This window comes from Pezoporus wallicus, unplaced genomic scaffold (assembly GCF_028554395.1).
Source record: "Pezoporus wallicus isolate ANWC-B61680 ecotype Strahan unplaced genomic scaffold, APGP_CSIRO_Pwel_v1 contig_6382, whole genome shotgun sequence".
NCBI lineage: Eukaryota > Metazoa > Chordata > Aves > Psittaciformes > Psittacidae > Pezoporus > Pezoporus wallicus.
The window spans coordinates 2,159,252-2,177,785 of NW_026638015.1; positions in this window are offsets into that span (position 1 = coordinate 2,159,252).

The window sequence follows — 18,534 nt, forward strand, 5'->3', positions numbered from 1 at the left end:
ATTCTTCAGTGCAAGCAAATCATAGGCTATTATTTACTCCTGTTGTGTGCTGTTAGAAAAAAAATATGCCTCAGAACAGGCTTCTTTCCACTGATGTCTGAAATACCCAAAGCATTCCCCTTGCCCTCCGTTTCTAAGAGCTCTGTAATCTCTGGATGAAAGCTCCTAGATAAATGGCAGTTAATTATTCTTATCAAACCACATTCTTCAGCCATCCAAAAGCTCTCAGTCAACAGTTATGGCACCTCTCTGTGGAACATCAAACTTTCTCCACTTTCCAGTGCAGTTCCATGGGCAGTGTTTCTCTAGAACAAGAGCATGCAGCATTTTAAGGATTAAATGTGGGTTTTCTCTGGTATTAGCAATGTCTAATATTAGAGGTCTCTGTAACCAAAGCCAGACCTATCAGAGACTTCAGTGAGATTATTCCATATTAATAGGCATAACTGAGATTTTGTTCCAGAAATTCTGATATTAATATTGAGCCAAAAGTATGGAAAAAGCTAAAGTCAGAGGTTCGTGATGAGATACCAACACTTCACAAACACAGCCAAGCACTGGGTGTTTTTACCTTTCAGTCTATGTGCCCATTTCAGCCATAGCTGTTGAACAGAGTTGATACTGGGGGTTAAAGTTCACAACCAACAACCCAGGCACTTCTCTGACCAGGCTGGAAAAGCAATAAATAGAGTCAAAACATGAGAAAAACCTTTTCAGCTCATAGCTTACCTGCTCCAGGGGTTTGCTAGAGTTGGATTGAGGGGATAAAAGAGAGTGGGAGAGACCCAGGACTGGGGCTTGGAGCTGGAAAAAGAAACAACAGTGAAAAGGTCAACGTTCAGACGATGGTATCACATCCTCCTTTCATCCCTGCAGTTCACACGAAGGCCGGGATCCTTGCTTTTCTTTACTTTGGGGAAAACTCTTGCTTTATTTGTTCATGTTGAACTGCTATCGGAGCTCAATGTCTCAGTGTTGTGTTTTAATAACATCAGTTTCCCTGGACCAGATACATATGAAGTCAGTTAGAAGATTCTATAAACAATGGATCCAAGTCACGCAACGCAACATTGCTGATTGCAAGATAACCTTTCCGAGGGCGAAGTTAGCGAGGTGAGGGGTTGGATTCCTCAACCAGGCACGGAGGGAAACCTTCAGCATTCAGAGCTGCTCCACTGGGACAAGGTTTGTCTCCTCTTGTTTTGGGGGAATGGCTCCCTGGTTTGTTTTTCTACTCCCCAGTCAGCACACTGGGTGACTTGACTGAATTCTGGCTGCCCGGAGCACACTTTGTTGACAGTTCATTTAAGAAGATCTGTGTGGAGTATTTTCCTTTGAAATCAGTTGAGAAGAGGAGTTTTAGTGAGTCCTCCAGCTCTTCTTTTTTATTTTGGAGTTTAAAAAAAGCCACACATGTGGGAAGATGGTTCCAAACCAAGAAACGGGAAGGTTCACTTAGCATAGTATGAGAAAGGTCAGGAAGGAAGGGAGAAGGATGGAATCAGCCAGAAGGAGATTTTGGGAAGCACTTCTATCAATTTCTTGTATTTATAGTTGTTTGTTAATGAAGATATTAGTCTCTAATATCTATCTTAAGGCAAATATGCCAGGTCTAACATGAATTTTTTGTGAAGTTTGATTTTTCTCCGTTACCTAATACAAGGGGAAACCTCAAGTCATCAGTGTGTAACTTCACCTTCACACAGCTGATGAATACGGTTACTGCCACATGTGAAGAGGTCTTGCCTTCACATTTATAACCACCTACAAGTACTCTAATTGTATGTTCCAACATGAAGACCAGTCCTACACATTGCTTAGGAAGATTATGCTCTGGAGATTTTGAGTACTTGTTAGCGTATGGCCACACACGAGCTGAGTACAGAGGCATGCAGGCTTTTCATAGCTGTAGCGAAGTTTACGTGCAAAGCTACAGAGATCATAAGAAGCTGATGTGGTTTTGCTCATAGTTCAAGTTGTAGAGTGATGGTGTTAACTTCAGTTGCATTTATTGAGTGTAAATCACAGTGAAAACAAGCCTTCACTGAACAGCTAGCATTTCCCAAAGTGAACGTGGAGGTTCTTCTTTAGGTGCCAGGAGAAGTCTTGCCATCATGGCATAAGGCTTCATGATTCCAGGGGGCTGATTAACTCACTCTGAATCATTTTGAGGAAACCAGATAGGGCAATTTGCTCCAGCCCATAAAATCTATGAGGATTTAGGTCTTCAGCTCAGTCCTAAAGCACAGTGTAGATCCTCAGACCAGAGATTATAGTTCTCAGCCATGTTTTTTAATTAGATATAACCCATAAATAATTTTAGTAGACCTTTAACACAACCAGCATCTCCATAACTCTAATCACTGGTATCCAAGTTTCATTCAGGGAGAGCAGCTAAAAGAGTGGGACATCAAGTGGAGGTCAGACAGCAAATTCAAGTTCCTAGTCTTTCCCACCATCCTCTACAATAGTTATTCACTTCCACAAGAAGACCTTGAAATAGACCCTTGCAATGGCTTGCCCATTCAAGGGATGGTCTGGAGCAGGTTTACAACTGTGGAGGTTTCCAGACCCTGTCTGACCACCAGCTCCATGCTTGTCTGCAGATCTGGCCCCAGAGCAACCAACTGATCCTGCCAGGCATGGTGACAACTGCAGGATTCCTCTGCAGACAGCACATAAAGCCTTCACTGACTGCAAGTGGCACATGGCTGCAAGCGGTTGCCTGCTGCATTTTATCAGCTTCTACTTTATGTGGCAGAGAAACAAGTTCATATCGCTCATGATAATCAGGATCTCATAGAGCTACCCTGGCTGCATTAGATTATCCAGCTGTTCCATGCATAGAGGGTCAAAACTGAGCACAGTTCTAGCTGTGCAGCCTGCCCTTGCAAACTGGGCTGCTGTATTTTGGATTAATGAATGTGCTACTCAAGGTAATTACCAGCCCATCCGTCTATGCTTATAGCTGTCTTCTACACAGAAAGGGAGCTAACATCTCACATATGTTTGCGAAAGATTTGTTTAATTAAGCAAAAATTAATTGACATAATGAGAGTTCACTTAGAGTTTCCAGTGGCTTACACATACACATATAAAGCTGGGGTTTGGAAAAGGCTCTGGCTGAGTATCCCAAGGATCTGGATTCAATTCTCAGCTTTGCCATAGGTTTCCTGTTTAACCCTAGGCAAATCATGCAAGGCCAGATCTGTAAGGTATTGAGGTATTTGATTCTTAAATGCTTATTGATTTCTTCTGTAATCAGGCCCACGGTGCCTTTCTGCCTCACTTTATCCACCTGTAAAAGGGAGATAACTGAGCGTCCACTCATACCCTGTGTCTGGAGCATTTGTTTCAAGCAAAGGCTACTCTGGCTGTGTACAGCAGTGAGAGAAACTGGGTTTTGGTCTCGTATGATCTTCTGGGCACTACTGTGCTATGGATAAAAACACCCCTTAGTGCAGAGACAGGGACATGCACAGTAACTCTTAACACACACTCTATTTATTTGTTTGTAACTTAACCCTGCGAGTGGATTATTTTTCTCTTGGCATACTTGCTGTATATTCCCTCTAGCCACGATGCTGTGCTCCAACTGCAGTGTTTAACAACGGGAAGATCCCTGACCTTTTGTCCTGACCTGATATTAACTGGAACAAGAAGAAAAGTGATTTTTCCCACTTCCCCCTCAGTCTCAGCCTTGTGCGAGAGTCACTGTCTCTCTACTGAACTCTTCTTTTTGCCTCTCCTTTTTTGCTCCTCCCTGCTTTTGGCTGAGCCAAATAGTCTTTTCCACGTGACATTATGCTCCATTGGTTTACGGCTTTGTGTTTAAAACCAGTATCCAGCATTCCCAGTAAGCATTAATTATTGCCTCAATTATGACACACAATGTTTTTGGGGGTGAAATGAAAGCCACCATCGTCAAGATTCATGGCCAGCCCTCTCAGCGAGGAACAGTAATCTATGGGGTAAACATTTTGGAAAGATGCTTCACTCCATAAGTCCTTGTATTGATTAAAAGCAAGAGGGGGTTGGATGTGTTAAAGACAAAACATTCTGTAGCCTTTCCAAGTTAATTATTCAACCACAGAGACATTTTACACCCAGGAATTGAAGTCACTTTCTTCTTGAATTCTAAAGGAAATGGCTTTTCAGTCCCTTTGCATTGGCTGTCTCCTGGGCCGGGGTGGCTAAAGTGAACTACAAAAGCCCAACACAAAAGGCATTGCCCAGATGCAGCCTAGAAGGACCTTCATTGCCACTTGTTCCCCCCCTTCTTTGCAAGGGCATTTGGGGTGATCCACTGTTCCCGGTACTCAGCACATCCGTCCTGATGTGGGGTTTCCCAGGTTGCTTCCCCATGTTGGGAAATGCCTCTGTATCCTCTTTTGTATTGATGTGCTGCATACAGCAGTGACCAGGCTGACACGATCGCCTCTGTTTCATCCCTGACCACCTCAAGCCTCTAGGCAGAACTAAAAGGCAGGTGCCACAGCAGGTTCCAGTTTTCCTTCCTGCATCTTTTATCCCCAAAGGGTTTCAAAGAAGTGGCTGAGCTGTTCCCCAGCAGGGACCTGGCCTGCTGTTCAGTCCCACTGAAGCTCTTCTTGCCAGGCTGCCCTGGTGCTGATTCAAAGGCATGTCATCACATGCAATATGGACACAATACCCTCATTCCGACGGGCTCCGGGACCCAGCAGAAGAAAGCGCAGGCAGGAGATCAAACATGGAAGGAACAGAAGACAGTGGAGCTGCTGTTGCTGTCTGTGTCTGGAACAGAAAAATGAACACAAGGGAAGAGACAGGGCAGAGGGATAATTACTTTCATCCCAATTTTATTCCCACAATTCCCAACCACTTTTGAAGCCAATTTTCCTTTAATAAAACACACTATTAATGACTCAAGTAGAAGCCTTTTGTGCAAGACAATGCCCAACTCTCCAGCTGGAATTATTTTGTGTTCTGCACAATATACATGTATGTATATTTATATACATAAACTGAGCTGTGAGCATGGCCTCTATTACCCTATTTTGCAAATCGAGGAAGTTATTTCAAAATATGTTTAACATACTTTATTTCTTTGAAACTAATTCTTTCATAGCTCTCCCCCCTTCCAGCCCTCCCGACCCCCTAAAGAGAAACACAAGCCAAACACCAACAAGAACTATTTCCCATCATTTCTGGAAGCCATTCATTTGCTATTTCTGTTCATCAGAGCTTTAGAGTGAAGGAATTTAAAGAGCTACTGATGCCTTTTTGCTACTTGGCATATATATCCAATATTGTCTTTCAAGCCGTTTAGACACATCCTTCTTCTCTTTCTTCTTTAACGGCCTGTCAGAGAAATAGGCCTAATGAGTTTATTGTGGGTTTGTGTGTGAAGAAGTTATTGAGGGAGCGCCAAGTCAAAAAGTCAAACACAAACTGATTAATTTTCACAATGCACCCCTCTGAGGTGGGGAAGTTCTGACAAATCCACTGGGTGTTCACAGTTATCCTGTGCTCTGCTCACAGAGGCTGGGAGCCATATGGAGACCAGAGCGCTGGTGCTGTGCTCCATTCCCAAAGCTCATCCTCCCGGCGCTGGGGCTGATGCTGAGCCTTGGGAGCTCAATCCATCAGACCTGTGTCAGCCCAATGGGTTTCTCTTCTCCACCTACCAATGGAGAAACTTGGTGAGAGCCCCTCCTTGGTGTCAGCTTTTGGGCACAACAGAAAAGATACAGTTTAGGAGCATGACACAATAGCTTATTGGGCCACAGAGAAGATGATAGATGGGATTTAATAAGCCATTAGGCTAAGCATCGGTGTGCCCACCGCCTTATCATAGAATCATAGAACAGTTTGGGTTGGAAGGGCCCTTTAAAGGTCATCGAATCCAACCCCTTGTAATGAGCAGGGACATCTCCAACTAGATGCAGTTGCACAAAACCACATCCAGCCTGACCTTGAATGTCTCCAGGGATGACACATCCACCACCCCTCCGGGCAACCTGTGCCAGTGTTTTACCACTACAAAAGGGACCCTACAATTCCTCACAAGCATCTGTGGCATTTTGCTTGCTGTTGGTTTTGTTTTCGTTGTGTTGCTTTGGAGTTTAAGTCTCATGGTGGCTCTTTTCCTATTGAATCCCTGAGATATGCATGAGCCCATCCCAACACTGCTACCTTTGCCAGTAATTTGACTTTCCTCATCTCTATACAGACTTTCTCACAGCTCTTCCTCAGCAGTCTGAGTCAAGGTTATGCAGCTGTGTCATACCAGAGCAGGGCTTCGCTGCTTGGTGCACAGGCAGCTCAACCCAGAGGCGCTCTACAGAGGGCAGCTACAGCAGTTACTTGGGAAGGTCAATGGAAATGACTGGCTGAGCTGGGGTTACAGTCTGGCAGAGATCCGGGCTAGATTGATACCTTTTAGCTCCATGAAACTTCCAGAAAAGAGCTCATGAGCCACAGTGGTTCCCATTTCCAACCAAATAGAAATTAGGCTGACCTTTAAGAGTTTGCTTAGCATTTTGTAATGCTGCCCACTGCATTTGCTTGCTTTCTCAGATGCCAAAGAATATCAGGAGGGAGGAAGGTTTATTTCCCCCAGTGGTTTTGTGAAACACTTTGTAATGCCTTTCAGATCAGTTGTTTCCCTGACCCTAAGCTGAGAAACGCTGTCCCAAATGCTCTCCAAAGGCCCTTTCCAGCACTATTTTCTTCAGTTCTAGAAGCTCAGAATGTATTGAGTTTCTATTGCTATTCCACCAGCTACACGTCTTCAGGCTCCCAGGACTATCTTTTGGCCCTTATAGCGCTAGCTGTATAGTTGCAGTAAAGCTGAGTATTCATCCAGAAGGGAATTATTGTCCCTGCCACAAGAGGTTATTTGAAGCCACAGTGGCACAGGGATGAGTGCGATGGCACTGCAACCTTCAAAGGCACTTGGGTTTTTCTCACTCGAAGCTGTTTCCAGGTTACAAGTTCTGGGAACCTGTGCAGGATGCAAGACCAGATCTGCTGACACCAGTGACGAGTGGTGCTCCTCTGGGGTCAGTATTGGGACTGGCGCTGTTTGACATCTCTGTTGCTGACATGGACAGTGGGATTGAGTGCGCCCTCAGCAAGTTTGCCAATGACACCAAGCTGTGTGGTTCGGTTGATAGCCTGGAGGGAAGGAATGCCATGCAGAGGGACCTCGACACGCTTGTGAGGTGGGCTGATGCCAACCTCATGAAGTTTAACCATGCCAAGTGCAAGGTCCTACACCTGGGTCGGAGCAATCCCAGGCACAGCTACAGGTTGGGCAGAGAAGAGATTCAGAGCAGCCCTGTGGAGAAGGACTTGGGGGTGTTGGTTGATGAGAAAATGAACATGAGCTGGCTTCAGTGTGCGCTTGCAGCCCAGAAAGCAACCGTATCCTGGGCTGCATCAAAAGGAGCGTGACCAGCAGGTCATGGGAGGGATTCTTCCCCTCCACTGTTGTAAGACCCCCCCTGCATTCCTGCACCCAGACCTGGGGCAACAATACAAGAGGGACATGGAGCTGTTGGAGAGAGGCCAAAGGCAGCCATGGAGATGCTGCAAGCACTGAATCAGCTCTGCTCTGGATGCAGGCTCTTGTTGAGGCACTGGCACAGGGTGCCCAGAGAAGCTGTGGCTGCCCCATCCCTGGCAGAGCTCAAAGCCAGGTTGGACAGGGCTTGGAGCAACCTGCTCTGGTGGAAGGTGTCCCTGACAGGGGGTTGGAACTGTATGAGCTTTATACCTTTCAACCCAAACCATTCTATGATTCTATGATCTCCCCCAAGCAAAAAAGCCCCAGCAAAAAAAAACAAAAAACACCACAAACCCTGTTCATATGAACTTCAGATCATGTTTCAATAGTTATCCACCTCTCTGACTTTATCTTTAACATTTTTCTCCAATTCAGCATTTTTTACAATTGTGTGCTTCAAATAGCATCAAAACAGACACTGAAGCAGTATTAAAACCATCACAACACCCCTGCTTCTACTAACAGCTTCTCTGAGCTGAAGTCTCACCTTTCTTCAGTGTATCATATATACATATATATATATCAGAACAAGTGAGTAGGAGGTGAGAGGAGTTATTTCTATGTTCAAGGAACTGACTACTGTAGCCTTGAGGTCACCCACCTGAAGCTATGGACCCCAGCCCATGTTTCCATAGGGGGCCCATCAACACGCTGGTCTGTCAGTGACCACAGGATCATTCAAGCCTTTGCACCAGTTTAGCTTGAAACCTCTATGAACTGGGTCGGATTTGCAAGAGTTGGTTTTTGTGGTAGGGCACTGTGCCGCGGCCATCAGCCTCATTCGGATTCAAACAACATTATGAGACTCGAGGGGTTGATCTGAAATATGAAAACACCATAAATATTCATTCTGAGAAAATCCTGCTCAGACAGGGAGCATGGAGCAGACTGATTTGTATCCTGCTAATACCATCCGGCTGCGAGTGGGCAGGGGGACCCCAATACTGCCTGTTTGTCAGACCCATATCAGATCCATGTGGCTGGCTTGACGTCCTCCTGCTGTCAGCAATCTCAGCATCCCCCGGGGAGCTGTGGGCTTGCACACACCAAGCAGCTCAATGGTGACTTGCCATTCAGCTTACAGCAAGAAAACCCCGTTCCCATGCGTTTCACGTATGCGGACTGAAATGTGTTGCACATGGGCGCAAGGCAGGCAGGATAGAGATATATAACATTGGATTGATTTAGTGGAAATGAAAATAACTAGACATGTGTTAAGCACATTAAAAGCACTGATGCAAACTGTGCCCCTGCTTACTGTAATTATCTTCTTTTTCTTGTTTAGGAAGATGTCTGTGTCACTAGAAAGATCAATCTGTAGCAGACCTTCCCTCCATGCCCACATGGAATTTCATGGAGGAGAAGGGCAGATTTAAGAAGAATAATCCAAGTCTACTCCATGGTCAAGACAATGACCCTAACGTTTAGAAGCCATGTCCTGAGTTAGAGGGGAACATTTGCTGGAGCTTCCATTGAGTGCAGTGCTGAACCCAATCCCCCTTGTCTGTACCCCAGCATCAGCGACCCACAGCCCCTCACCAGTTCCAGCCATCTTCAGAGGAAAAGGACAGGCAGCAGCCACCTTAATCCAATTTCATCTAAGTATGTAATTAGGGCTGTACATCTGGGATCACTTTTTCTCCCCTTCAAAAGTTAAAAGCTTTATGAACTAGAGGCAGGAAGGAGGGTTTGATCCAGCTTTGGGTGTTGAAAAATTCCTCTCCTCTCAGCTCAGCCGTACAAGGCTCCAGAGGTTTGCACTCGCCATTTGATGGCCCTGGGGGAAGCCAAAAACTTGTGCAGCCATCCCAGGTCTGCCTCATTCAAACCATAACACTGCTGTCTGTGCACTGCATCTATGTTTCTCCCCAGTATGCTCTCCTGGCCTTCTTTTGCCACAATGGCACATGGCACTGGTAAGGAGCTGCTCACCTGAGTATCCTACCAGGCTCTGGGGTTTGCCTTTACCAGGCACTGATGTTTGGAGACACGTGCTGTATGTGAGTCGTTCCCTTGCAATGTTTTCCACACAAAGGGACATCTTTTCAATCTACGCGTGTCCCTGCTGGCTGTCACAAATGGAAAGTTTTGAAACAGGGTGGATAATTTCAGAGATAGCAGAATTATACAAAACTCCTTCTGTTGGAGCAAGTCCAGAGGAGGCCACGAGGATAATCAGGGACTGGAGCACCTCCTGTATGAAGATAGGCTGAGAAAGTTGGGGCTGTTCAGCCTGGAGAAGAGAAGGCTGCGTGGAGACCTCAAAACAGCTTCCAGTGTCTAAAGGGGGCTACAGGGATGCTGGGGAGGGACTCTTCATTACGGACTGTAGTGGTAGGACAAGGGGTGATGGGTTCAAACTGAAACAGGGGAAGTTCAGGTTAGATATAAGGAAGAAGTTCTTTACTGTGAGGGTGGTAAGGCACTAGAACAGGTTGCCCAAAGAAGTGGTAAATGCCCCATCCCTGGCAGTGCTCGAGGCCAGGTTGGACAGTCTTGAGCAACATGGTCTAGTGTGAGGTTTCCCTGTCCATGGCAGGGGGCTGGAACTGGATGATCTTAAGGTCCTTTCCAACCCAAACCATTCTATGATTCCATGATTTTCTACCAGTAAGTAGGTGAGCACCAATGGAAGTCAGACGTTATCCTGTGCCTGCTCAAAGGTGTCTCCTCCTCAACAGCACAGAGGCTGGTCAGGCCATACCAAGGCTGTGTGTGAGAGCTGGGATGCTGTGCTGTGGTTGCTCTTGTGCTGAGACCCTGGCATTCTCCAGACTCTCACATGGATGTTGATGTGACCACTGGCCCACCACCTCCACCACCATTGGCTCTTCATCAATTCACCATTAGCTCCAAATAGGACAAGAGGAAACAGGCTCAACCTGCACCAGGGCAGGTTTAGATGGAGCTGAGGAACAATTCCTTCCCCAAAGGGTGCTCAGGCATTGGAACAGGCTGCCCAGGGCAGGGCTGGAGTCACCGTCCCTGCAAGTGTTCATACACCGTGGAGACGAGGCCTCAGTGCCTTGGGTTAGTGGTGGCCTTGGTAGTGATGGGGCATAGGTTGGACTGGATGGTCTTAAAGGGCTTTTCCAACCTGGTTGACTCAATGACTCTAAATAAGCTGGAAAGATGAGAACACACTTGATTTTAAGAGTACCCCTCTTAGGCCTTGCTTCACCAAACTCTCAAGGCCAATCTCAGCCCTTACGGAGGCAAGAATACATTCCTTTAACTGCAGCTATCAAGCCAAACCCACAGCTGGTCTGACACTGTGTTTTCAACGGAGGTGTGCTAATTTACAGTAGTCTTGGTTCTGACCTTCTTCTGGGGAGCAATTCAGTGTGAAGAGAGTAAGGATCATAGGGGAGTAACCTCAGCCTTTCTTGTAATATAAATCACAGAAGAGAAAAGCTGGCAGCTGGCACTGGTCAGAGAAAGCTGATGAAATTGCACTCTGCAATAATATGTCCTTCCGTCAAGATAAAGCCAATGCTGCTGTTATTATATGAAGAAGAAAACAGGGGAAGGGAAGGAATTTCAACAATGCCAATAAAAAAACACAAGATATTTGAACATTTTGGAACAGAAATATCCCACTTTTCCTTTTTTGAAACAATGTTTTGCTGAGCTTTTTGTAATTCGTGCTGTAGTTTGTATTAGAAATCAGGTAAAAAATGAGAAATCAAAAATCAATGAATCTCAAATATATTTTTCTGCAAAATTTCTTCCATAGAGAGCTTAACTCGGGAACGGTTGCACTGATTTGGAGCAGAACCAAATTCCCAAATTTCGAACTCTTTCTTGAATCATTCCATCCCCTCCACTGAACTGTTAGTTAGAAAGCTCAAATTTCTTGTAGGAAAAGGGTGAATGCTGCTTGCTGCTTATTCATTGCTTCATGTACTAAAGATGTCTGCTCTAGTTTTTGCTTGAGACTCAACAAACTCAGTCCGAGAGACAAACTTGCCTGAGCAACTTATAGTTACTCACTCAAAAAATAACTAAATTCAAATGCACTATGCAGAGGATTACAAAATCTGATTTAGAGATAGACCCTGGAGAAACTTATTTGCAGATGGGCTTAAACTGTGGGTAATAATCCTGACTCACCATTATGAACTGCTTTGAGGTCTAGGGATAAAAGGCTTTATGTTCATACGAGGTATTATTACATTTTAATGTTAATTTCAAAAACTAGAAAATTAAAAACAAGCAGCAAAAAAAAAAATTATCTTTCAGTAAAATTAAGGACTTACTTAACCTGATAAAAGAGCCCCAATGTCAACGCTGTGGCATTCCAACTGCCTTTCCAGCCCTTCTTACCTTGCTGGCCCTTTTTAAACCTCTTCAGTGTGGAATGGGTCCAAACTCTGCAGGCACTTGGACTTGAAAATTCATAGGGATTTTCATAACCTATTTCCTCTGCTGTAGGTGTTGTCATGTATGACTTTGTTGCTTGTCACGCTGTCAGAGGGAACCCCTACACACACTCTCACACACACGCTTTTTCTCCCGTACACGCTCTTTCCTTAACAGGTAGCACATACAGCACAAAAGGGAGAGAAAAGAAGTACTGGGAAATCAACATCTGGATCAAATAATTCCTCCTATTTAAATTTTTACTTAAAGAACTCCCCTTGGTACCAAATAATTGAACTCAGTTATTCACAGCTAAAAATCCTGGTAGCACCACTCCTCTCTGGTTTCATGTGGTGGATCATCACACCTAGGCTCCTAAAGCCTCGCAGAGGATTTACGTTGTGGGTACTCCACAGTGAACGGCAGCTCCCTGCATCTCTCTGCCCCCTCCTCCTATGGGAGAGCACATGGAGGACAATACTCCTATGGGCAGGCACATAAAGATGCTTCTTTGCCTTCTCCCCCTCCTCTCCTTCATTAGGAGACACTGGATTTGTAACAAATACACTTCACTGTGCAAAAAAAGCAGTGTAATTAGCCTTGCTTTTTTTGGCCTGCATGTGTGTGGTAAAATGTCTAGTAATAGCTGGCAAGACTTCTGCAGGGAATGAGATTCCCATGGTTAGATCTAAAGCCCAAATACTTGGAACAAATTAACACCAGCCAAGAAAGTGAGGTTAATTACTTGGAAGAGGAGGTCTCCCTAGCCTGGAAAAATGCAATACACTATCTGCATGTATGGTATGCGGCCAAGCAGGATCTCTCCATCTCTTTCTCACTCGATCTCTTTCCTTCTTTTGTGTCCCAACTATAGACAAACGTCAGAGCTGCTGAGAGCAAAGACTTTTCCTCCTCTGACCTGTTCTTCCATCAGGCCAGTGCCACCTGGAAGCTACTCGAAGCTGAGAAACGCGGCCATCGCGGCTGGTTCCCCTTCTGTCTATGTTTTCTCATTAGTGGTTTTACGTTGTTGAAAGGCATCTTCATTGGAGGCCCAGTATTCCAGCAACATGCTGCTTTAATCTGGGGTGGGCACTGAGGCTTTCAAAAACACAGCACACAACCCAACAGGAGAACAGTCATCTTCCCTAATACACTCTTTGGAGAGCAAATCTGTAAATCCTGTAGGCCCCTAAACATCTGCCTTTGGTAACATTTTAATGGGGAAAATTTGCCTAGTAACCACATTGCCGTTGACCTTTGATGCGTGAGGAATGTATACATGCACATGTCTGGGGAGGCAGGGCTGCTCGTGTGTGAAAACCTGTGAAATGAAGGTTGCCAAAGCACGTAGGTGGAAGCTCCGTCCTCCACTTCTACCTGTGCACCTTTAGGAGGGCTCCCTCATGTGTTTGCATTACTCATGACACAGCCCTCCGTGGCATGAGGACAGAGCTTTGTTTTTAGCATGGGATGGCTGCCTCGCTCTGTGCTCAGATGGATACTGCTCTCTACGGGATTTTGTTTTCTCCTCATTGTTCAGTTTGTGACCTCAAGCCTTACAGACTGCGCGCTATTCAAACCCTGCTCTGAAAACAACATCGTTTTGTTTTCTCATGGGTTTTTCTATAGCACTCATGACAATAGTATCAAAGTGCCTCATAAAGATTAATTCATCTATTTTTGCTACAGCCCCAGGAGGCAAGTTGGCATTTTCTTCGTTCCCCAAATGTTAAACTGAGAGCTTAAGCCCTGTCTATGGAATCATGGATGCAGTTTATGGAGCAGCTAAAGCCGTCGTGTCATCTGTGGCCCTATGGCTGCTTCAAGCAATGCCTGCATGGCCTCTTGGGCTACATCTGGCTTCAGCATGTGCACTGCCTGACCCCTTGGCCACGCTTGCAAACGTACAAAATTGAATCTAGTCTTGAAGGCAGCCTTTGCCAGTATAGACATAACCATATGGTCAACAGTGTGCCTGCAAGATCTGTGGTAGGCACTGATTTTAAATCCTGTCATTGAGACGCAAAGGTCTTGATTTTTCCTCTTGCTTGTCATTAGCCAGCATTGCAGATGTTCAGAGCAGAGCTCCTGCCAATCTCAGTCCCAGCTGAGACCCCATGGTTCCACGTGGGTTCACCAGAAAGTGAGAACCCACTATCAGGAGGCCTCTGTGAGAAGGTCACTGTAGGCAGCATGGCTTAGCATCTGCAAGGACAAAATCCCTGCTCCTCACTCACAGTACTGCCCAGCTCTGACAGGTACAACCCATCCTTCCCATTGCTCATCCTCCTTCACCCACCTACCTGTTGCCATCACTTGAAATATATACAGCAGGACTCCAGGGCCTGATAGCCTCCTTCTTTGGGGGAGCACAGCAGAAAATCTATGGGAAAGAGCATTTGAGGACATAACACATTCTGCACAAAAGGATGGAATTAATACTGAACATGAAGGCTTAATCCAGGTATTTCCTGACTTTGGAGTGATCAACTTGGAAAATCTTGGTAATGTTCATTGCACACAAGGGATGCCTGATTTTCCTGTGTTTCAAAGTAAGCTAGGAAGTAGCATAGGCATGCCAATGGACATCTACAGGGTTTGCCATCAAGACAGCAACTTTCTACTGCATGCTGCTGTGCCAGGAGTTAAGCTTACAAAAGTAATAGATCCCCTCCACTTGTTTTTTTCTAAGTCTTAGAACTTGGCCAAATGTGGGTAGTTTTTCACAGGGACAGACAAGACCCATCCCTAACACAAAAGCCACCTCTTCTGCCAAGTGTCCAATTGCACTTCCAAAGCACAGGGGTTCTAGGGCTTTCCAAAGAAAAGGTTGCAAAAAAGAAAAAGGAAGTTAAAAACCAAGGCAAACAATGTATTTTTCCAGGCTTATTCTCAAAAACACTGTGTCATTTTGGCTGAAATTTCCATAAATAATTTGGTTTGAGGCAAACACCCTGTGCATAAAATTGAAGCCCAAACAGTTGAAGCTGTTGAAGTTATAGACAAGTGAAAGAAGGACCCATATAATAGAAAATGTAGGTTAATGCTTACTAAGAAGCAGTTTCTTAGCTCTGTGTGTTGCTATATGTGTGCGTTTGCACATATTCAGTATGGGCTGATACATCAGGCTGACTTTGAAAGCCGCTCTGGGAGTCCTGCGCTGGGAAATAGACCCACACTGACTGCTTACTGTGCCACTTAGAAAAGAATATTGGAAAAGGAACAGGGAGAGGAGGCAAAATACACTGTAGTGACAATAAATCAATCAGTACGGTCTCTATAGCCTGGAGGGGCTCCCTTCTTCTGCCAACCCAGCCTTCAGGGCTCTCCAGCTAAGGCGTCAAGCAGAACATAGCAATGCAGGGCTGAAAGCAAGGAATTCATCTAACCCAACTCTTACATCTAAGCCAGGATTAAACTGACCTATTCCTGACCAGTCACCATCTAACTATTTCTCATAACACTTCAAGAAGGGGATCCCCTGCAGCCTCTCCCAGGGCTTAACTGGAAGTGCTTAGATAGCTTCACTCAGTTTTGAACAGCCTACTTGCTGCAAACTGAACACACTGGGGGATGGAATTAGATGAACTTAAGGTCCTTTCCAACCCCAACTGTTCTATGATTCTATGCTATTTCTACCTCTGCCCAGAGCATCAGGGAGTACAAAAGATCATTGCCCTTTTCAGAAGTTTTACATATCAGAGGTCTTCTACTTTGCCCTCATTTTCCCTCTCTTCCAGAGGACACACATGGAATTCCTTTACTCTTTCCCAGCAGTTGTGTTTTCTAACTCATTATTCTGGGCTCTCCTCACTACATTTTACCTGAAGTGCAATACCTGCAACTGGAGAATCTTCCAAAGGGGTGTAAATCAAAAACCACATCTAAGCAACTCGTCTGCCTACAGCACATCAATGTCTCTCAGCTAATGCTGCACAAAGAAACTGCTTGACTTCTGTCAAAGAAAGAACCCCAATTCAAACAGAGTAAGGAGCCTAATTTGTAGCTAAGTTTATATAGCCCAGCATTTAGGAAGATGGCAGAATAAGGTGAGCTGTTATGTCTATAAGCCTTACATGACTTCCCCAGTAGTCTGGCCACAAAAGCAGAGTATAACAGGGCAATTACCTTGCATGAAACATTCTTTTTGCTACATTGCAAAATCTGTTTGGTGGGGGATTTTTTGTTGTGCAACTGCATCATGTTGTTGACTCATGATCCTGGGGGTTTTTAACCAGTTTCGTGCTCTGCTCAACCTGGTCATACATTTTTGTTCACATAAAAGGGTGTCTGGAAGCTTTCTTGGAGCCAAGGTATACCATAGAATCATAGAATCATAGAATAGTTTGGGTTGGAAAGGACCTTAAGATCATCCAGTTCCAACCCCTCTGCATGGGCAGGGACACCTCACACCAAACCATGTCACCCAAGGCTCTGTCCAACCTGGTCTTGAGCACTGCCAGGGATGGAGCATTCACAACCTCCATGGGCAACCTATTCCAGTGCCTCACCATAGACAGAGGTTTTATCTGTACCCACCAGACCAGTGGAAAATTAGGATTTAGTGTATGTCTCAAGCCAATGTATCATGGAGTATGAGCCTTAGTTATCAGAAACATGTCCATAGAGGGGTCTGGATACCTGACATTCCTGTTCTGTGAAGGAGATATAAAGCAAACTACTACAGCTCACAAAGTACCTGTGCAGGAAACAGCTGACTAGTAATGACATGTACTACTTCACACTGCAGTTTAGCCAGCCTCCTTGGAGGAGAAGCAGCTACCTCTGCTCAGCAAAACACATAATCATCATTTAATCCAAGCTTGCTGTGCGAGAACCTTAAATCATTTTCCTGCCAAGATCTGTCTATGTGTCCTCTTTGCACTTCTGACTACTTGAAAACCACATTTATCTTGTTAACATTTGCAAACCACATGAGCACAGTCATATATCCAGGGGATGCTCTGTGCCCTCTGTGATATCCAGCATCTCCTATCCCTACTGACATGCACGTAGACATATGTCCCTGCAGTTTTCTGTTAAAGACTAAACCCTGTTGGGTTTAGTGAATCCATGTTGAGGATGTACAGGAGTACCTCAGTACAGTACAAAAGGCTTGCAAGATCCCAGATCAGCAAAGCTCAGTCTGTGTCATCTGTGGAAATGAAGGTGTTAGTATAAATGTGGTCGTTTACCAGCTTATTTTCCATCTTTTTCATACCTTTGTAATGAGGTGGTAGGGAAGGTGTTGGTCTCACAGCAGAAATCAGCATCCTCATGTGCTCTTTGCATTATCTTCTTCTTTGTGTTAAGGTTGTACACCTCTGGAAAGAGTACAGTAATACAAATGTGCCCAGACCTGCAGTTGGTACCCATGGAGGCAGCAATCCCAGGGTCTGAGCACACTCAGGGATGTAGGTTTGGGCACATCCCTGCAAGAGGGGGGAAAAATACTTCTTTCCTAGCTTTTTAACGGTGAATCAGCAGTCATCACACGTGACCTGCATAGTTTTTGTGTGCTCCTGGATTGTCCTGCATTAGGGAAGGATGAGAAGCCCTCTGGCCAAGCCATAAATGCCCTCTCCCATTGGCAAAGTGGGGCAGAAACAGGGCTGCAGGGCTAGAGAGGTAAGTTTACCAAGGCACGCAGAGGTCCTCCAGTGGAAGGCAATGTAAGAGTGCAAAGCACTCTGACACTAGTATTACTCCACACCACTTAGTAGAAGGTAGTGTGTACAATAAATACATATTGCAAAATAGGTTTTATTTCCTTAAAAAATCATTTCAATCCATTCTCCAAGGTGTTGCTCAAAGCAAATATAGTTTTACTGCTGACAGTTTAGAGGAGCTGAGGCTGTTATTGCAGAGCTGGTGTGAGGCAGCTGTACTTGGCTCCTTTCATCACTTGCATATGGAGAAAATTTTGTTATTAGACTCTAATCTTCAAGTCCAGCTCTATTTCCCTGAACCTCAGCTTCCAGCTTTGAGAAACAGAGACTTCCAGCTCTTGTAGCAAATGAGGAGTAGAACATCTATCCTTAGTTCAAGCACATGAAGGTCCTGACAGCCATTCTTAGGCTGAATTTGTGTCTTCCTGCATAAAAAGACATAAACTGTCTCTTCGTTGAGCTCCCTTTTGTGTAAGATAGGAAATGCCCACCGCATTCCCAGAGACACTACACTGAGTTATTTGGTTTGGGCCCTGGCTCTATTTGGAATCCATTGTCCAGGTGTTCCTCCCATCATAAAATCTGGCAAACTGAAGAAAACAAAGCTTAACTTTGCCTTTGGTATGCCTGTGAGTGACCTTTGATTTTCCTTGGGACAACCCTTCTGAGAGCCTGCAAACATCTTTTCTTAATAATTGCATTACATAGGCATTAGTACCAATTTGCTCCTCATCTGAGACGTCAGACATAGCTTTTCAAAGACGCTTTAGTTAAGCCCCATAATCTCTCTGGCAGGCCAGCTGGTGCTGTTATCCTGGGAAGATGAGGGACCCGAGGTGCAGAAAGGTGAAGTAACTTGCCCACAGCCACACACAATATATCAGTCACACTGCTGCAGAGTCCACCAGCTCCCAGTCTTAAGCGTTAACCACTAGACTATGATCTGTACAA